This window comes from Somniosus microcephalus, chromosome 11 (assembly GCF_052327205.1).
Source record: "Somniosus microcephalus isolate GS21.2 chromosome 11, FLI_Smic_1.0, whole genome shotgun sequence".
NCBI classification, from domain to species: Eukaryota; Metazoa; Chordata; class Chondrichthyes; order Squaliformes; family Somniosidae; genus Somniosus; species Somniosus microcephalus.
Genome location: NC_140997.1, coordinates 210492737 through 210510390, shown reverse-complemented (window position 1 = coordinate 210510390; position 17654 = coordinate 210492737). Strand labels below are relative to the sequence as shown.

The 17654-nt window shown below is 47.2% G+C and overlaps 2 protein-coding genes across 3 annotated transcripts in view; one reads left to right on the top strand and one right to left on the bottom strand.

Moving 5' to 3' along the window:
• The window catches only part of cenpp (centromere protein P), a 333753-nt gene extending 319194 nt beyond the window's left edge, over positions 1–14559 (bottom strand). The window contains exons 1-2 of one of the 2 annotated variants that reach the window (XM_086001819.1): positions 14289–14558; positions 1770–1940 (exon numbers count right to left, since the gene is read on the bottom strand). The gene's annotated coding sequence lies outside the window, so the exon portion shown is untranslated. Of the gene's footprint in view, positions 1–1769; positions 1941–14288 lie in introns of both variants that reach the window. The other variant, XM_086001820.1, reaches the window with a different exon arrangement.
• A 231-nt stretch (positions 14560–14790) lies between these two features.
• nol8 (nucleolar protein 8) overlaps positions 14791–17654 on the top strand; it is a 57438-nt gene continuing 54574 nt past the window's right edge. The window contains exon 1 of the mRNA XM_086001814.1: positions 14791–14891. The gene's annotated coding sequence lies outside the window, so the exon portion shown is untranslated. The remainder of the gene's footprint in view (positions 14892–17654) is intronic.

Below are 17654 nucleotides of genomic sequence, written 5' to 3'. Positions count from 1 at the left end.
TCCCCATTTCCCAGCCCCCAAACTGGCCTTTTAATCCGTTTCATTTCCTGTGTTTTCTCTCAGTTCTGACAAAGGGTTTCGACCTGAAACGTTGACTCTATTTCTCTCTCCACGGATGTTGCCTGGCCTGCTGAGTTTTTCCAGCATTTTCTGTTGTTATATCACATCCATCGTGTTGGGCTGCCTGTCTGACAACATCTTCAACTAAACATCAAGGCCACCAAAGGCATTGGTTTCAGCGCCTATCAAAAACTCCACTTCGTTGCCACTGATGGCATCTCCCCAGGGAATTGTTTCAGCTGAACACAATTGTCCACAACTTGGTATCGTGTTCAATCCTGAGATGAGCTTCATATCTCACGTCCTCTCCGTCACCATGTCCAGTTACTTCCTCCTCCATGTCTCCTACCTTGCCAAACTGCCGAAAACTGTATCCACATTATCATCATGTTCAGAATCAATTATCCCAACGCTGTTCTCGCTGGTATCCCATGATCCACCCTCCACAAACTCAGTTAACTGCATTCTGTGCAGCAGTAAGACCCACCAGCCCATCACCCTTGTCCTCACTGACATATATTGGCTCAACACATCCAGTTCAAAATCCATATGCTTGTCTTTAAATTTCCCCATGGCTTTGCACCTCTCCTTTGCAAACTCCACCAACCATACAGCCCTTCGCACATCCTATAATCCTCCAACTCCAGCCGTCCGTGCATCCCTTCTCCCCACTATCTGCATCAGAGCTATCAGTCACCTTACTAATTCCCTCAACCTCTCAACATCCTTGCCCTCCTTTGGAAACCACTCTAAATCCATCTTTATAATGTAGCCTGTAGCCACCACCCCTGACCTCCCTCCCTTTGATCAAAGTCAGTTCCCTTTATTATTTCCTTTGTAAAGCACCTTGGGGCATCTTGTATGTTGAAGGCAGTATATAAATATAAATGTTGTTGTTTAAATACTCATTGAAATATACATAGAGTGTTTTGTAGTCATTACTGCTAAAAACAAAACTAATTTCCAAAGACTCACAACAATGCAGTGCAGCAGAAAGTATTAAATTAATGTACCCATAACAGGAGGTTACAGAAGTTTGTTCAAATTATTTTACCTATACCCGAGCCAAAACTTCCTTTTCTGTACACAATCTTTGCCAAAGATTATAAAGATCACTTAAAAATGATTTTCACCTCTCCCTTCCTCAAGGGAGTGCGGTTACATGTACAAAAAATGCATTATAACATATGAATAATTACACAGTGCAATAGCCCCATTCACTGCCAGAACTATGGTATTACAACAAAAAATTTTATTACTTGGACTTTAGCATAAAACATAAAATCCATGTGGAAGCTGAACATATTTTTTCTTCTCTTTCAGGAACCCCTGGCCAAGCAGGCAGGCAGGCAAACAGTTCCACACTTCTGCGAATGCCCCTCTGCTACAAGATGCACTATTGGGGCTCAGAGCTAGTTGCCAGCCTCTTTTTGTCCCTCTTTCCTGTAGGTTTTTTTTTTTTTTTTTAAAACATTGCTTCAATTTCTCTTGTAGAGATTCAAAAGGCAATTCACCCTCCTAGTATCTGGCAATATCTGAAAGCCCCCAACCCCGATGTATCAAGACACTTTGTGTCTTGATACATCGGGGTTGGGAACATGGAGCCTTTGACTCCAGTTATACGCAAGACAACTCAAGTACTTAGCCCTTTGCAGTCTCAACTAACGAAAGGTAACGACTCGAAGTTTTAATTTGTGCCTCATACCCACCTTGCTGTACAAGTGTTCCTGATTATCTCCTTTCAACTATTTGTCAAATGAATGCTCCATTCTTCAGATGAGATTCACCCTGACTATTTTGCTGGGATCACAGGTCCACATTTCAGACATACCAACAAGAATAGGTCCACTACATGCGTAGCCTCATGCGAAGGGAATCTCCTTTTGAGCACATACATCAGAAATAGTTTAATTACACATATTGGTGAAACTTTTACTTCTGCTAGTGTGCCATTCAAGATAACAAAATAATTTTTCATTCAACGTATCATGGAAATGTACCCCAGCAAGTGTTGACTGGCATATTATGCATTTCCAAAAATTGATTAAAGGCTGGGAGTTGCAATTGCGATGTTATCACCATCAAACCCAGTTATTCATATCTCGCTCCCTCTTCTATTTATTTCTATAGAAAAATTATGTATAACATGCATTTCCGGTCCCTCACACTTTTTATATGTAAATTTCCTGTAGTCAATTAGCTTAAATTTGTATTCATAAAATACTGACAAACCACAATTTTATTTTTAAATTCATTCTCGTGATGTGGTCATTTTTTCTCCTCTTTCAGGAACCCCTGGCCAAGCAGGCAGGCAAACAGTTCCACACTTCTGCCCTTCACTAATTGCCCTCGAGAAGGTGGTGGTGAGCCGCCTTCTTGTACCGCTGGAGTCCATGTGGTGAAGGTACTCCCACAGTGCTGTAAGGTAGGAAGTTCCAGGATTTTGACCCAGCGATGAGGAAGGAACAGCAATATATGTCCAAGTCAGGATAATAGGTGACTTGGGAGGTGAAGGTGTTCCCATGCACTTGCTGCCCTTGTCCTTCTAGGTGGTGGGCTTGAGGGGTACTTTTGAAGAGGCCTTACCTCTCTGAAAAACCGTTCCCCACAGATTTACAACAAATGTGTAAGAATCAGCATTTTATTTAGAATTATTTAATTTTGTTGTGGGTTATTTTTGCCCATCCCCTATCTATCCCTAATTTTCCCTTTCAATCACTGTCAAATCTCACTTGTCCCAGTTTCATCTACCTACCTTCCCCCAGCTCCATTCTGACTGACCGACGTACCTATCTAACTACCATGCTCACTGCTCCTTCATTCAACAACAACTTGTATTTATATAGCGTCTTTAATGTAGTAAAACGTCACGTCACAGGAGTATTAAATGACAAGAAATTTGACATGGAGCCACATAAGGAGAAATTAAGGCAGGTGACCAAAAGCTTGGTCAAAGAGGTAGGTTTTAAGGAGCGTCTTAAAGGAGGAAAGAGGTGTACTGGGGTTAGGCAGGGAATTCCAGAGCTTAGGGCCTAGGCAACAGAAGGCACGGCCACCAATGGTTGAGCGATTATAATCAGGGATGCTCAAGAGGGCAGAATTAGAGGAGTGCAGATATCTCAGGGGGGTTGTGGGGCTAAAGGAGATTAGAGAGATAGGGAGGGGCAAGGCCATGGAGGGATTTGAAAACAAGGATGAGAAATTTGAAATCGAGGCGCTGCTTAACCAGGAGCCAATGTAGATCAGTGAGCACAGGGGTGATGGGTGAACGGGACTTGGTGCGAGCTAGGACATGGGCAGCCGAGTTTTAGATGATCTCAAGTTTACGTAGGATAGAACGTGGGAGGTCAGCTAGGAGTGCGTTGGAAGAGTCAAGTCTAGAGGTAACAACTGCATGGATGAGCTGAGGCAAGGGTGGAGACGGGTGATGTTACGGAGGTGGAAATAGGCGGTCTTAGTTATGCTGCGGATGTGTGGTCGGAAGCTCATTTCAGGGTAAATTTGACACCAAGGTTGCGAACAGTGTGATTCAGCCTCAGACAGATGTTAGGGAGAGGGGTGGGGTCAGTGGCTAGGGAACGGAGTTTGTGGCGGGGACCGAAAACAATGGCTTCAGCAGTCTTCCTAATATTTAATTGGAGAAAATTTCTGCTCATCCAGAACTGGATGCCGGACAAGCAGTCTGACAATTTAGAGACTGCGGAGGGGTTGAGAGAAATGGTAGTGAGGTAAAGCTGGGTGTCGTCAGCGTACATGTGGAAACTGACGCTGTGTTTTCGGATGATGTCGCCAAGGGGCAACATGTAGATGAGAAATAGGAGAGGGCCAAGGATAGATCCTTGGGGGATACCAGAGGTAATGATGCAGGAAGCGAAGCCATTGCAGGTGATTCTCTGGCTATAATTAGATAGATAAGACGGAACCAGGCGAGTGCAGTCCCACCCAGCTGGATGACAGTGGAGAGGCATTGGAGAAGGGTGGAGGGGTCAATCGTGTCAAAGGCTGCAGACAAGTCAAGAAGGACGAGGAGGGATAGTTTACCTTTGTCACAGTCACAAAAGATGTAATTTGTGACTTTGATGAGAGCTGTTTCAGTACTGTGGAAAGGGCAGAAGCCTGATTGAAGGGATTCAAACATGGAATTGCGGGAAAGATGGGCACGGATTTGGGAGGCGACAACACGTTCAAGGACTTTAGAGAAGGGAGGTTGGAGATGAGGCGGTAGTTTGCAAGGACGGAGGGGTCAAGGTTTTTTTTTTATAAAAGAGGGGTGATGACGGCAAATTTGAGGGAGAGGGGGACAGTACCTGAGGAGAGAGAACCATTAACAATGTCAGCTAACATGGGAGCCAGAAAAGGAAGTTGGGTGGTCAGCAGTTTGGTGGGAATAGGGTCGAGGGAGCAGGAAGTGGGTCTCATGGACAGGATAAGCGCAGAGAGGTCATGAGGGGAGATCGGAGAGAAACTGGAAAAAGGTGCAAGTTCAGGGTTAGGGCAGGGGGGAACCTTAGAGGGAGTTTGGCCCGGAGGGCGAGGGAAAGGAAGGGAAGTGGCAGAGGCAGCTAAACGGATGGTCTCAATCTTAGAGACAAAGAAGTCCATGAGCTCCTCACATTGTCGGAGGTGAGGGTGGAGGAGGCAGGGGAGAGAGGTTTAAGAAGATGGTTAGCAGTAGAGAATAGGAGCCGGGGTTTGTCTTTGCATTCCAGAATGATTCTGGAATAGTGAGCAATTTTGGCAGACGAGAGCAGGACCCGATAGTACTTTATGTGGTCCAGCCAGATCTGGCGGTGAGTGGCTAAACCAGTTGTCCGCCATATCCATTCAAGTCTGTGTCCCTTGGACTTAAGGGAGCGAAGATGAGGGCCGTACCAGGGGGAGCGGCCAGGGTGAGAGAGAGTAATTGTTTTAATAGGGACTCAGGCATCAAAGTTGGTGGTGAGGATGTGGTTGAGCAGATCGGTAGCTGCAGAAATGTCATCGTGAATGGAGGGCCAAAGGCTGGACAGTTGGGATTTCGTAAGTGCAGTTGTAAGAGAGATGAGAGAGAGTATTTTCCAGGGGCGGACACAGAAGGAAGTAGAGTTGGGGGGTGTGGAAGGGGGATGTGGGTGGAGAGCGATACGAGGAAGTGTCAGAGATGGCCGTATCTGCGGTAGACATGATGGGAGTAGCGAGGCTACGAGAGATGGCAAGGTCGAGGGGGTGGCCGTGAATATGGGTTGGGGAGTTTACATGGAGGGAGAGATTAAGGGAGGATAGGAGGCTAGTGAACTCAGAGGAGAGAGAGCATGATGAATTGAGATGGGGGTTGAAATCACCGAGGATGAGAAGTCATTCGGTGCAGAGGCTGAGGGAGGAGAGCAGTGAAGATATCTCGGCAATAACATCTTTATGGTACTTGGGTGGGCGGTAGAGAACAAGAATTTTAAATGAGAGGTGAGAGGGATGGAATAAGGTGAGATGCTCAAAGGAGGAGAAAGTGCCAGAGGAGTAGAGGGACAGACCAAGGTGTGATTTGATGACGAGAGCCACAACGCCACCACGGCGGTCTGAGCGGGGTAAGTGGTGGAAGGTATAGCCAGGCGGGGAGGCTTCATTTAAGGGTAAGGTGTCATCACACCTCAACCAAGTTTCCGTCAGGGCCATGATGTTGATGCAATCATCCACAATAAGCTCATGGATGGCAAGGGCCTTGTTCGCAAGTGAACGGACATTCCGGAGGGAGATGCGGAGATGGTCGGTGATGGCTGCCCCACTGCCAGCGTCCACAGGGTCAGCGCTGGGGGGGGGGGGGGGTGTGGAGGATGAGTTGGATGGGGAGGAGATTGGCAAGATTTGCCCCCAGTGGGCACGCTAGGCGGGAAGGTCGTCAAGAGATTAGGATGTGACAGTTGGGGTTGCTGTTCGTAAGGCGGCAGCGACGAGTGCCTCGATGGGCCCTTCGTAGGATGCCAAGAGAGGCACAGAGGGAAGCTGTAGGCTTATCTAAGAGGGAGTCAAGCCTGGGACGGTGGCAGGGGAGTAGGAAAGTCGAAGAGTAATGAAGGATTGGGGTAGGGATTTGGAAGGGCAAAGTATCTGAGAGGACAGATGCAAGAAGGCATGACAACAGGAGAGTGCAGTCAGGGTGGGATAGAGAGAAAGGAAAAGAGGGGGAAAAAGTGGAAAGGTATTGAATGGCTCGGGTCTGGAGCGGCAGCCAAAAAGTGTACACGCGAATGGGCACGGGAAAAGCTCAGGTTACATAGGGCTGTTTAAATGTAATAATTAATGGAATGCATATTTCCTAGTAGGGCGACTAGGGTCAAAGTCAGATGGTCCTATGGAAGGACAAAGCTGACGTAAGGATGGGTCCGGTACGGAGCATCGAGAAACCGCTGTCCAAAGCAGGTGAATGAAGTCCAGAAGCTATTTGAAGGGTAGCGAGTTCAAGGATGGGAGTTGTTGCCGTAGCAATGAGAGTCTGTAACGGTGCAGAAAGGTGATGACTAAATTGACGTAAGTTGGAGGTCACCGTAGATCAAAGTGGCGGAGAAAAAGTAAAAGCACAAGTCAACGACTAGCAAAGCTGAAAACCGGTAGAACGAGTCATCGGTCAGCAAGTGGAGCAGCAGCTGCAACCTGCAAGCCAGCAGAGCTGAAAAACCAGTACAACCAACATGAGGGGGATAATGCAGGAGTGGGAGGTAGAACAGCAAACAGTGGCTGGGAAGGTAACACTGGTAATGAGGATGCAGGTCGAGATCTGGGGTCTTGAAATAGTAGGTTGCAAGGGACTGGTGGGTACGAGACTGGGGGAAAGGACCAGCGATTCCTTGCCCAGTACTGCCAGACACTGGGATTTACTTCCCAATTCTGCTGGACACCAATGCCACCAAACCCTGACATCCCCACTCCCCCACTACCATATCAGGCAAAATTCCCCAGCGCTGCCACTGCCCTGCCACCCCTTTGAAAAGATCCAGAGAAACCACACGTAGTCTTACCAAACCCTAGCATCGCACCCCTCTCCTATGAGCCAAAGTCCACAATCCAACTCCCAGTCTGTCCCTCTGCAGTGCTGCCAAAACCCATAGGCCTAGAATTTGCAGTCAGCGGAGAAGCAAAGGCACTCACTGCTGGCCCCGAAGTAAGTTCGCACAAAATCCTTGCAATCGGTGTGTCAAGAAGTTCGGGTTTTCTGACGTGTAATTCAAATCAACGGAATATAGTGGGAATCCCATAGTGCGAGCTGCTGTGACGTCAACAAGCTGTCTAAGATGCCAATCAAAACACAGAATTCTCAAAAGTTTCTTAATTTTCATTGAAATGGATAAATTTGACATGGCACAAAATTGAAATTAGTTTTTCATACCTTTGTTTAGCAGTCAATATGCTGTTAAAACCCCAATTACACCTAATACCTTTGGATCTAACGTTTAGTGGGGAATTTAACAGCGTAATTACTGCAGAAGAGCTGGCGTTTTCATCAGTTTCCAGGATTTGACAGATTACACTGGTTGCCGGCTCTGGGACGGGGGCACAGCGCAGCCTGTGGAGGAGCAGTGAATGACAGACCACAACTTCAGGGAAAGGTCTTCGACCTGAAACATTAACTCTGTTTCTCTCTCCACGGATGCTGCCTGGCCTGCTGAGTTTTTCCAAGCGTTTTCTGTTGTTATTCAGGATTTCCGCACTCGGCTGCGCATGCGCTAAATCCTTAAGTTGCATTCCGTTTCAAAGACGGAATGACAGAGAATGCTGCCAGTTCGCCGTCATCTTTTCTCGACTCATTCCAAACTCCCGCAACCCTCTCTGGTGTAAGGGGTTATGGTGGCTGTTAGATCCGGGTATCTTAATGTGGTGTCCTTCAATAATCAGACAAAGACTGCAGGGAACGATCAACAGGTGTTTACTGAATGAGGGTTCAAACTGCAACTGACTGTACAGAGCACTACTCAGGGTTTATATACAGGTGTGGTCACTGCCGGCACTACAGGATACAGGAGCTGTAAAAAGTAGTTCCCCCCCTTAAAGGTACATACATTACAATTCCTCCCCTTTTAGATTAACAGTACCATAACACTCATTTAACAATTAAATATCACACTAATTACAATTAACAATTTTAACATGCAACATTAACTGGAAATAGTCTATTTATAAATTCAGTCTTTGGGGAGGCTTCCTGATTCTTTCTGGATAACGCCTTTCCCGAGTGTCTCGCTCTTGGTGCGGAGGCGATTCTAACACCCTGTCGTCAGTTGATTCATCAGCTTCCAATGCTATTGTTTCGGAGGTAGATGCGACCTGTACGTCGGGTTCCTCACCAGGTACGTATGGCCGAGACATGGGGTTGACTCGTTCCTGTGACTCTAGGATCTGGTCAGCGTGGCGTCTCACAATGTTCTCCCCAACATCCACTGTGTACATTAGTGGCCCCTGCCGTGTGCATATCGTTCCTGGTTGCCATTTCTCTGTTCGGTAGTCATGGGCTAAGACGGGTTGCCCTACATTGAAGCTCCTTGTCGGCTTCTCATTGATGTGCTGGAATTGCTTACTCTCAACATCTCTTCGTACATTTGGTCTGAGCAAATCCAGACGAGATCTCAACCTTCGGTTAAAGAACATCATGGCCAGGGCCTGGTTGGTGACTGCATGTGTCGCATTTCTGTAGGCTAACAGGAAATTGTCCACCTTATGCTGCAGTGGAATGTCGTCATCGCACATGGCCTTTACTGCTTTTTTAAAGGTTTGTACGAACCTCTCAGCCAATCCATTTTTGGCTGGGTGATACGGGGCGGATGCGTAATGCCTTACCCCATTCCTTTTCATAAATCTTCGAAACTCTTTGGACACAAACTGTGGTCTGTTATCAGAGCAAATCTGCTCTGGCAAGCCGTTCCTGGCAAAAATGGTCCGTAGGACTGCAATAGTTTTCTCCGTGGTGGTGGACGACATTTTGATCACCTCAGGCCATTTCGAGTGCGCATCCACGGCTATTAAAAACATTGAGTCCATGAATGGACCAGCAAAATCAATATGCACCCGTTGCCATGGAGATGAGGGCCACTCCCATGGGTGTAGAGGGGCATTTTGGACCTTCTGGCATCCTGAGCAGCTTTTTGTCAGGTCCTCGATTTGCTGATCGATCCCCGGCCACCACACATAAGCCCTAGCAAGGCTTTTCATTTTCACCCCTCCCAGATGACCTTCGTGAAGCTCATTGAGCACTCTCTCCCTTAACTTGGGTGGAATTACCACTCGGGATCCACACATCAAGGTCCCCTGGCATACTGACAGCTGTTCTCTTCTGGATGAGAATGCTGGCAACAGTGAGTCGCCATGTGCTGGCCATCCCTTCACCGTCAAATCATATACCCGAGACAGTGTCGGGTCATTTCGGGTCTCCTTCTCTATACCAGCGTTAGTTACTGGCAAGCATTCAATTATAGTCAAATGAAATATTTTGACAGGATCCACTGCTGGTGCTTCCTCCGCAGTAGGCAGTGGCAGGCGTGATAGCCCATCAGCGTTTCCATGCTGTTTCGTGCCCTTATACTCGATATCATATTGGTGCGCCCCTAGAAAAAGGGACCATCTTTGTAGCCGTTGCGCAGTCATCACCGGAACGCCCTTCTTTGGATTAAAGATGGAGACAAGTGGTTGGTGGTCAGTCAGCAAGGTGAACTTCTGCCCGTGCAGATAGTGATTGAACTTTTTCACTCCCCACACTAGGCTGAGGGCCTCCCTGTCAATCTGGGCGTAGTTACGCTCGGCTGAGGTTAGTGACCGAGACGCAAAGGCTACTGGCCTCTCCGAGCCGTCCGGGAATTTGTGCGACAGCACCGCTCCAATGCCATAGGGTGATGAATCACACGCCAACCGAATTGGTAGTGCTGGGTTGAAATGAGCCAACACCTCTTTCGATGTGATCAATGCTTTGCTCTTCTGGAAAGCTCGTTCACATTCATCACTCCACTTCCATGGTACCCCCGTTTGCAGTAGGGTGTTCAGTGGGTGTAGTACGGTAGACAAATTCGGCAAGAACTTATGGTAGTAGTTCACCAGCCCGAGGAACGACCTCAGTTGTGAAACATTTTCCGGTGCTGGAGCCTTGACTACTGCCTCAATCTTTTCAGGGGACTTATGTAACCCTTCTTCATCAATAACGTGGCCACAATACGAGATCTGCTCCTGGAAAAACTCGCATTTGTGGCGATTAGCTCGGAGCCCATATTCCTTCAATCTAGTGAGCACCTGCTCCAGGTTGGCGAGGTGTTCACTGTCATTTTCGCCCGTGACCAGGATGTCGTCCAAATAACACTGGGTCCCTGGAATCCCTTGCAGGACTTGTTCCATTGCCCTTTGCCAAATAGCCGGAGCTGATGCTACCCCAAACACCAGCCGGTTGTATTGGTAGAGACCTTTATGAGTGTTGATCGTGAGATACTGTTTCGAGGCTTCTCCTACCTCCATTTGCAGGTACGCCTGGGCCAGATCAATCTTAGTGAAGCATTTCCCTCCAGATAGCGAGGCGAAAATATCTTCAATCCGCAGAAGCGGATATTGTACAGTGTGAAGGACTGGGTTCACTGTCACTTTAAAGTCCCCACAGATGCGAACCTTCTTTGGTTCCCCAGGCGTATTACTCAACGACCTCTTCATTACAGGAACGATGGGTGTAGCCCACTCGCTCCAGTCCACTTTGGACAGTACTCCTGAACGTTCCAAACCTCCAGCCCTGCTTCGACGGCTGGGCGGATCGCATAAGGTACCGGTCTGGCCTTAAAAAACTTTGGGCTTGCATTTTCCTCTATTTTGATCGTCGCTGTTATGCCTTTTAGTGTTCCGAGTCCCTGCTGGAACACTTCTTGTGCGTCAGTTAGCATTTTTGACAGTCGTCCAGGTGTGACGTCGTCATCCTTTTTGGCATCTACAGTCAGTGCTTGTATGGAATGCCAATCTAGCTGTATCTTCCGGATCCATTCACATCCTAGTAGTGGTGGTCCTCCATCTGGCAATACATATAGGTCCATTTTTGGTGTTTCCTTGCCGTTATATATAACGTTCACCCTTATTTTTCCTTTGGGGTTGACTTTTTGCCCCGTGTACTTCTTCAAGACAATCTTTGTATCTCAAGGGTATATGTGAGAATAGCCGCTTGTAGTCCCTTCGGTTTATGACTGTTAGGGCTGATCCCGTGTCCAATTCCATTTTCACTTGGACTCCTGCTATCTTGAGCGTGACCCAGATAGTTTGGTGATCCTCCGTTTTGATCACATTATATAGTTTCAGACAACCCAGCTCCTTGCTTCCGGAGTCTGTATCACTCTTCTGTTCGTCTGAACTACTCTCCGTCACCTTATGTACCTTCTTGTACTTCTCCTGTGGAGATTTCTTGCTGCTGGTTTTCCTTCCCGACCTGCAGACTCTTGCTATGTGTCCTACTTTTCCACACTGTCTGCACACTTTGTCCTTGAACCAGCAATCATTATGGTCGTGTGTTGTTCTGCCGCAGCGATAGCACTTCACTGTTCCGTAGGACATTTCATTTGTGCCATATTCTTGCGGTCTCCGTTGTATCTCTGCAGCGCCCCGTGCAGCTGCTTCGTGTGATACTGCAATGCCGAAAGCCTTGTCCAGCGTAAGATCCTTTTCTGATAGAAGCAGTTTCTGGGTTCCTTCACTTTGAAGCCCACACACAAACTTGTCCCTTAAAGTATCTGCTAGTCCCGTTCCAAACTGGCAGTGTTTCGATAGCTTGCGCAGTTCCGTTAAATACTCAGCATTACTTTCATCTTTATGCTGGTTCCTTTTGTGAAACTTAAATCTTTCTGCGATCAGCAGCGGTGTGGGGTTTAAGTGGTCCTGTAGGATTGACACTATGTTTTCAAAATCCTTTTCTACTGGCTTCTCTGGGGTTACTAGGTTTCGTAGTAAGCCATACATTTTTGCACCCATTGAATTCAACAATTCTCTGCTTTCTTGTCATCTGGCACCTCATTCGCCTTGCAGTATACTTCTATGCGTTCGACATATGTCGTCCAATCTTCGACTTCATTGTCGAACGCTGTGATACTGCCACTCTTCGGCATTTTTTTTTGGTGTGGTTAGACTGGCTTAAAATGGCGTCTCCCACGCTTTCCTTTCTTCCCCGCTGTGGCTTAAAATGGCGTCTCCCGCGCTTTCCTTTCTTCCCCGCAGCGGCTTAAAATGGCGTCTCCTGCGCTGCTGCCAACGCCGCTCTCGGCAGTCCTCCTGGCAAATGGCGACGCCCTGTGGGTTTCGTGCGCTGCTCCTGCGCTGCTACCAATGCCGCGCTCTGCGGTCCTCGTGGTAATGGGAGCGCCTCGCGTTTTCCTGTGCGCCTCTCTCCCCCGTTGACGCTGCTTGGCCCTTGAACACCGGCTGCGCTCTGCTCTCTCTCGCCTCTCTCCCCCGTTGACGCCGCTCGGTCCTGAACACCGGCTGCGCTCTGCTCTCTCTCGTTGACGCTGCTCGGCCCTTGAAAACCGGCTGCGCCCCGTGCGCTCTGCCCTCTCCCCCGTCGACGCTGCTCGGCCTTTTTCTGTGCCGCTCGGTCGGCTCTAGCCGCCGCTGTCCGGGAAGGGTCTGCGCAGTACCTGTTGCCAGCCCATTTCGCTGGACCACCGTGGCTGGAAAGCCAAGCCTGGCTCTCGACAGCCTCCCCTGCGATGCCCGTGCTTCTGGACTCGACCTCCTTCCACTGTTCTCCAGGAGCGAATCCCTGGGAGGTGATGCAGAGTTGCAGGTAGGTTCGAATCTTTCTCGTCGCCAATGTTAGATCCGGGTATCTTAATGTGGTGCCCTTCAATAATCAGACAAAGACTGCAAGGAACGATCAACAGGTGTTTACTGAATGAGGGTTCAAACTGCAACTGAATGTACAGAGCACTACTCAGGGTTTATATACAGGTGTGGTCACTGCCGGTACTACAGGATACAGGAGCTGTAAAAAGCAACAACAGAAAATGCTGGAAAAACTCAGGTGGTCAGGCAACATCCGTGGAGAGAAATTTGAGTTGACGTTTCGGGTCGAACCCTTCTTCAGCCCGACCCGAAACGTCAACTCAAATTTCTCTCCACGGATGTTGCCTGACCTGCTGAGTTTTTCCAGCATTTTCTGTTGTTATTTCAGTTTTCCAACATCTGCAGTATTTTGCTATCGTAGCTGTAAAAAGTAGTTCTCCCCCTTAAAGGTACATACATTACAGTGACGAGACACAAGGTCACACTTGTGACAGAACGGAGGTGCCTGGTCATTTGAGCTCCCCAACTCTATTTTTCCACGTTACTAGAATGCTTGCTTATGTTTTGGTTTGCAAAGATTACACCTAAAACTTGACCTTTCACTTCACTGCTCTGCTCCCCCAGCAAGGAGCCGAAGGCTGCGAAATTACGATACTGAGGGATTCGGCGCATCACGTCATGTCTGTACCAGCTCCTGAACACTGGAATGATCAACAGAAAATGCTGGAAAAACTCAGCAGGCCAGGCAACATCCGTGGAGAGAAAATAGAGTCAACGGTTCGGGTCAAACCCTTTGACAAGACTGACTTTGTATTTTGCTATCGTACTGGAGTTATCACAGAATCACAGAAACCCCAGTGCAGATAGAGGCCATTTCGGCCCATCGAGCCTGCAGCGACACATATCCCACCCGATCCCCGTAACCCCTACACCAACACATATCCCACCCTATCCCCATAACCCCACGTATTTAATCCCCCTAACACTAAGGGTCAATTTATCATAGCCAATCAACCTAACCTGCACATCTTTGGACTGTGGGAGGAAACCGGAGCACCCGGAGAAAACCCACGCAAACACGGGGAAAATGTGCAAACTCCACACAGTCACCCGAGGCCGGATTCGAACCCGGGTCTCTGGCGCTGTGAGGCAACAGTGCTAACCACTATGCCACAGTCGAGCATAACCTGCTCTGATTCCATTCCCCACACAACTTGCATTTATCCTGCATTACACCAAGTGGCTACACTTCAAAAAGTACTTCACTGGCTGTAAAGTGTTTTTAGGACATCCGGTGGTCGTGAAAGGCGCTATAGAAATGCAAACCTTTCTTTTCTTTTATAACGCCTTTGCCGCAGTAACGCGTCCGAGGTCGTATGCTATAACATCGCAGATATAAAATTGCACATTAGAATAACAGTGTGAACATTTCCAACCAACAAAAAAAAGTCAAGACCAATGCAAGTTGTTACCTGTGTCCCGGTAATACCGAGGGTGCAAACAATAACAAGCCACAAAATACCGAGCTCGAGCGCGGCCAATTCAAAAACACCGGGAGCCGCGCGGGCTCTGGACTCATCCAACCAGCTGAAGGTAAACTTGCCATCAGCAAAAGCAACTTCACCACAACTGCTTGATCGCTGCATTTACATTTTAACCCATATACAATGTATTTTTTTCGGGAACATTTTAACCCTGGTTTTTTTTTAAATCCTGTTGATGTTATTTTTTCCAAATTATTTTTTGCACCCCTTTCTGCCAATTTGTGTTGGTTTTCCTGCAGCGTTTCCTTTCTGTGTTACACCATTAAACGGCCCCACGTTTTGTTTTGGATTCAAAGAAACCTGTGTGGGCTTTTTTTTTGAATATGTCGTTAATAATAATCGTGTGATCCGCGGCTGCTGATTATCGCCCAGCTTAATTTTTTTTTTCGTCGTGACTCTCACTGGCCGCGTCCTATTTTTTTGTACTTTTTTACGGGGTGGGGTGGGAGGAAGCGGTTGAGCAGGACGTGGAGGGATGAGAGCGGAGACGGACCGCAAACTATGGCAACGTGAGTGGGGAAAGTGCAGGGGGTGAGTGAGGCTTTCGGAAAAGTGGCTCTTGTGCTGCCTGAACTACCTTGTTTTCAGTAATGTTATAATAATAACGGTAATGTATTTCACAGTTGAACAAGATTTTGAGTTTGTAAAAGTCAGTTTAAAAAAAGGCTTGGTTAACACCATGTGATTGAAGTGTATGTGCTGAGCGACCAAAATAATGAAATCAGGGTCGTCTAATCGTGTGGCCTCTCTTTCTATCCCCCCCCCCAAGTGTAGTTTGTAACTTTATTGAATATTAGTAACTAATCGATTTTTCTGAGACGCTGCTTATGTTTTTTGATGTGCAGTGACAGGAGAGAAAGCCTCGGGGAGGCTACATATTTGTAGTACAGTTAGCTGTGTTGGGTAGTAGATTGGGCCGAATAATGGCAAATTAAATGTAATGCAGACAAGTGTGAAGTATTGCACTATGGCCATATTTCAGCTTTTTGAAAGCTGATAAATCTCCTGGACCTGATGGCCTACATACTAGGGTTTTGAAAGGGTTGGTTATAGAGATAGTGGATGCATTGGTTGTCATTTTCCAAAATTCCATAGATTCTGGAATGGTTCCTATGGATTGGAAGGTACCAAATGTAACCCCACTATTTAAGAAAGGAGGAAGAGAGAAAACAGGGAACTACAGACGAGTTAGCCTGACCTCAGTAGTTGGGAAAATGCAAGAATCTATTATTAAGGATATGGTAACATGGCACTTAGAAAATAATAATAAGATTGTCAGAGTCAACACGGATTTATGAAAGTGAAATCATGTTTGACAAATCTGTTGGAGTTTTTTGAGGTTGTAACTAGCAGAATAGTTAAGGGGGAACAGTGGATGTGGTGTATTTGAATTTTCAGAAGGCATTCGATAAGGTGCCACACGAGGTTATTAAACAAAATTAGGGCTCATGGGATTGGGGGTAATACACTAGCATAGATTGAGGATTGGTTAACGGACAGAAAACAGAGCAGGAATAAACGGGTCATTTTCGGGTTGGCAAGCTGTAACTAGTGGGGTACCACAAGGATCAGTGCTTGGGCCTCAGCTATTCACAATCTATATCAGTGATTTGGCTGAGAGGACCAAATGTAATATGTCCAAGTTTTCTGATGATACAAAGCTGGGTGGGAATGTAAGTTGTGAGGAGGGTGCAAGGAGGCTTCAAGGGGATATAGACAGGCTAAGTGAGTGGGCAAGAATATGGTAAATGGACTATAATGTGGAGAAATGTTAAGTTATCCACTTTGGTAGGAAAAATAGAAAAGCAGAGTATGCATTAACTGGAGAGAGATTGGGAAATGTTGGTGTTCAGAGGGACCTGGGTGCCCTTCTACATGAATCACTGAAAGTTAACATGCAAGTACAGCAAGCAATTAGGAAAGCAAATGAAATGTTGGCCTTTATTACAAGAGGATTTGAGTATAAGAGTAAAGACGTCTTACTGCAATTATATAGGGCCCTGGTGAGACCACACCTGGAGTATTGTGTACAGTTTTGGTCTCCTTACCGACGGAAGGATATACTTGCCATAGAGGGAGAGCAACGAAGGATCACCAGACTGGTTCCTGGGATGGGGGATTGTCCTATGAGGAGAGATTGAGTAGACTAGACCTATATTCTCTAGAGTTTAGAAGAATGAGAGGTGATCTCATTGAAACATACAAAATTCTTACAGGGCTTGACAGGGTAGATGCAGGGAGGATGTTTCCCCTGGCTGGGGAGTCTAGAACCAGGGATCACAGTCTCAGAATAAAGGGTTGGCCATTTAGGACTGAGGAGGAGAAATTTCATAGAAACATAGAAAATAGGAGCAGGAGTAGGTCATTCAATGTGATCATGGCTGATCATCCAAATTCAGTACCCTGTCCCTGCTTTCTCCCCATACCCCTTGATCCCTTTAGCCTTAAGAAATATATCAATTCAATTCAATTCAATTCAATTTTATTTGCCATATGTAACCAGTACTAGAGTCATAGAGTACGGATAGAGGCCCTTCGGCCCATCGTGTCCGCGCCGGCCATCAAGCCCTGTCTAATCTAATCCCATATTCCAGCATTTGGCCCGTAGCCTTGTATGCTATGGCATTTCAAGTGCACATCCAAATGCTTCTTAAATGTTGTGAGGGTTTCTGCCTCCACAACCCTTTCAGGCAGTGAGTTCCAGACTCCAACCACCCTCTGGGTGAAAAAGTTCTTTCTCAAATCCCCTCTAAACCTCCCGCCCTTTACCTTGAATCTATGCCCCCTAGTTATTGACCCCTCTACTAAGGGAAAAAGCTCCTCAGCATCCATCCTATCTATGCCCCTCATAATTTTGTATACCTCAATCATGTCCCCCCTCAGCCTTCTCTGCTCCAAGGAAAACAAACCCAATCTGCCCAGTCTCTCTTCATAGCTGAAGCGCTCCAGCCCTGGTAACATCCTGGTGAACCTCCTCTGCACCCTCTCCAACGCGATCACATCCTTCCTGTAGTGTGGCGACCAGAACTGCGCACAGTATTCCAGCTGTGGCCTAACCAGTGTTTTATACAGCTCCATCATAACCTCCTTGCTCTTATATTCAATGCCTCGGCTAATGAAGGCAAGTATCCCATATGCCTTTTTTACCACCTGTTCCGCCGCCTTCAGGGATCTGTGTACTTGCACACCCAGATCCCTCTGACCCTCCGTCTTGCCTAGGGTCTTTCCATTCATTGTGTATTCCTTTGCCTTGTTAGTCCTCCCAAAGTGCATCACCTCGCACTTTTCCGGGTT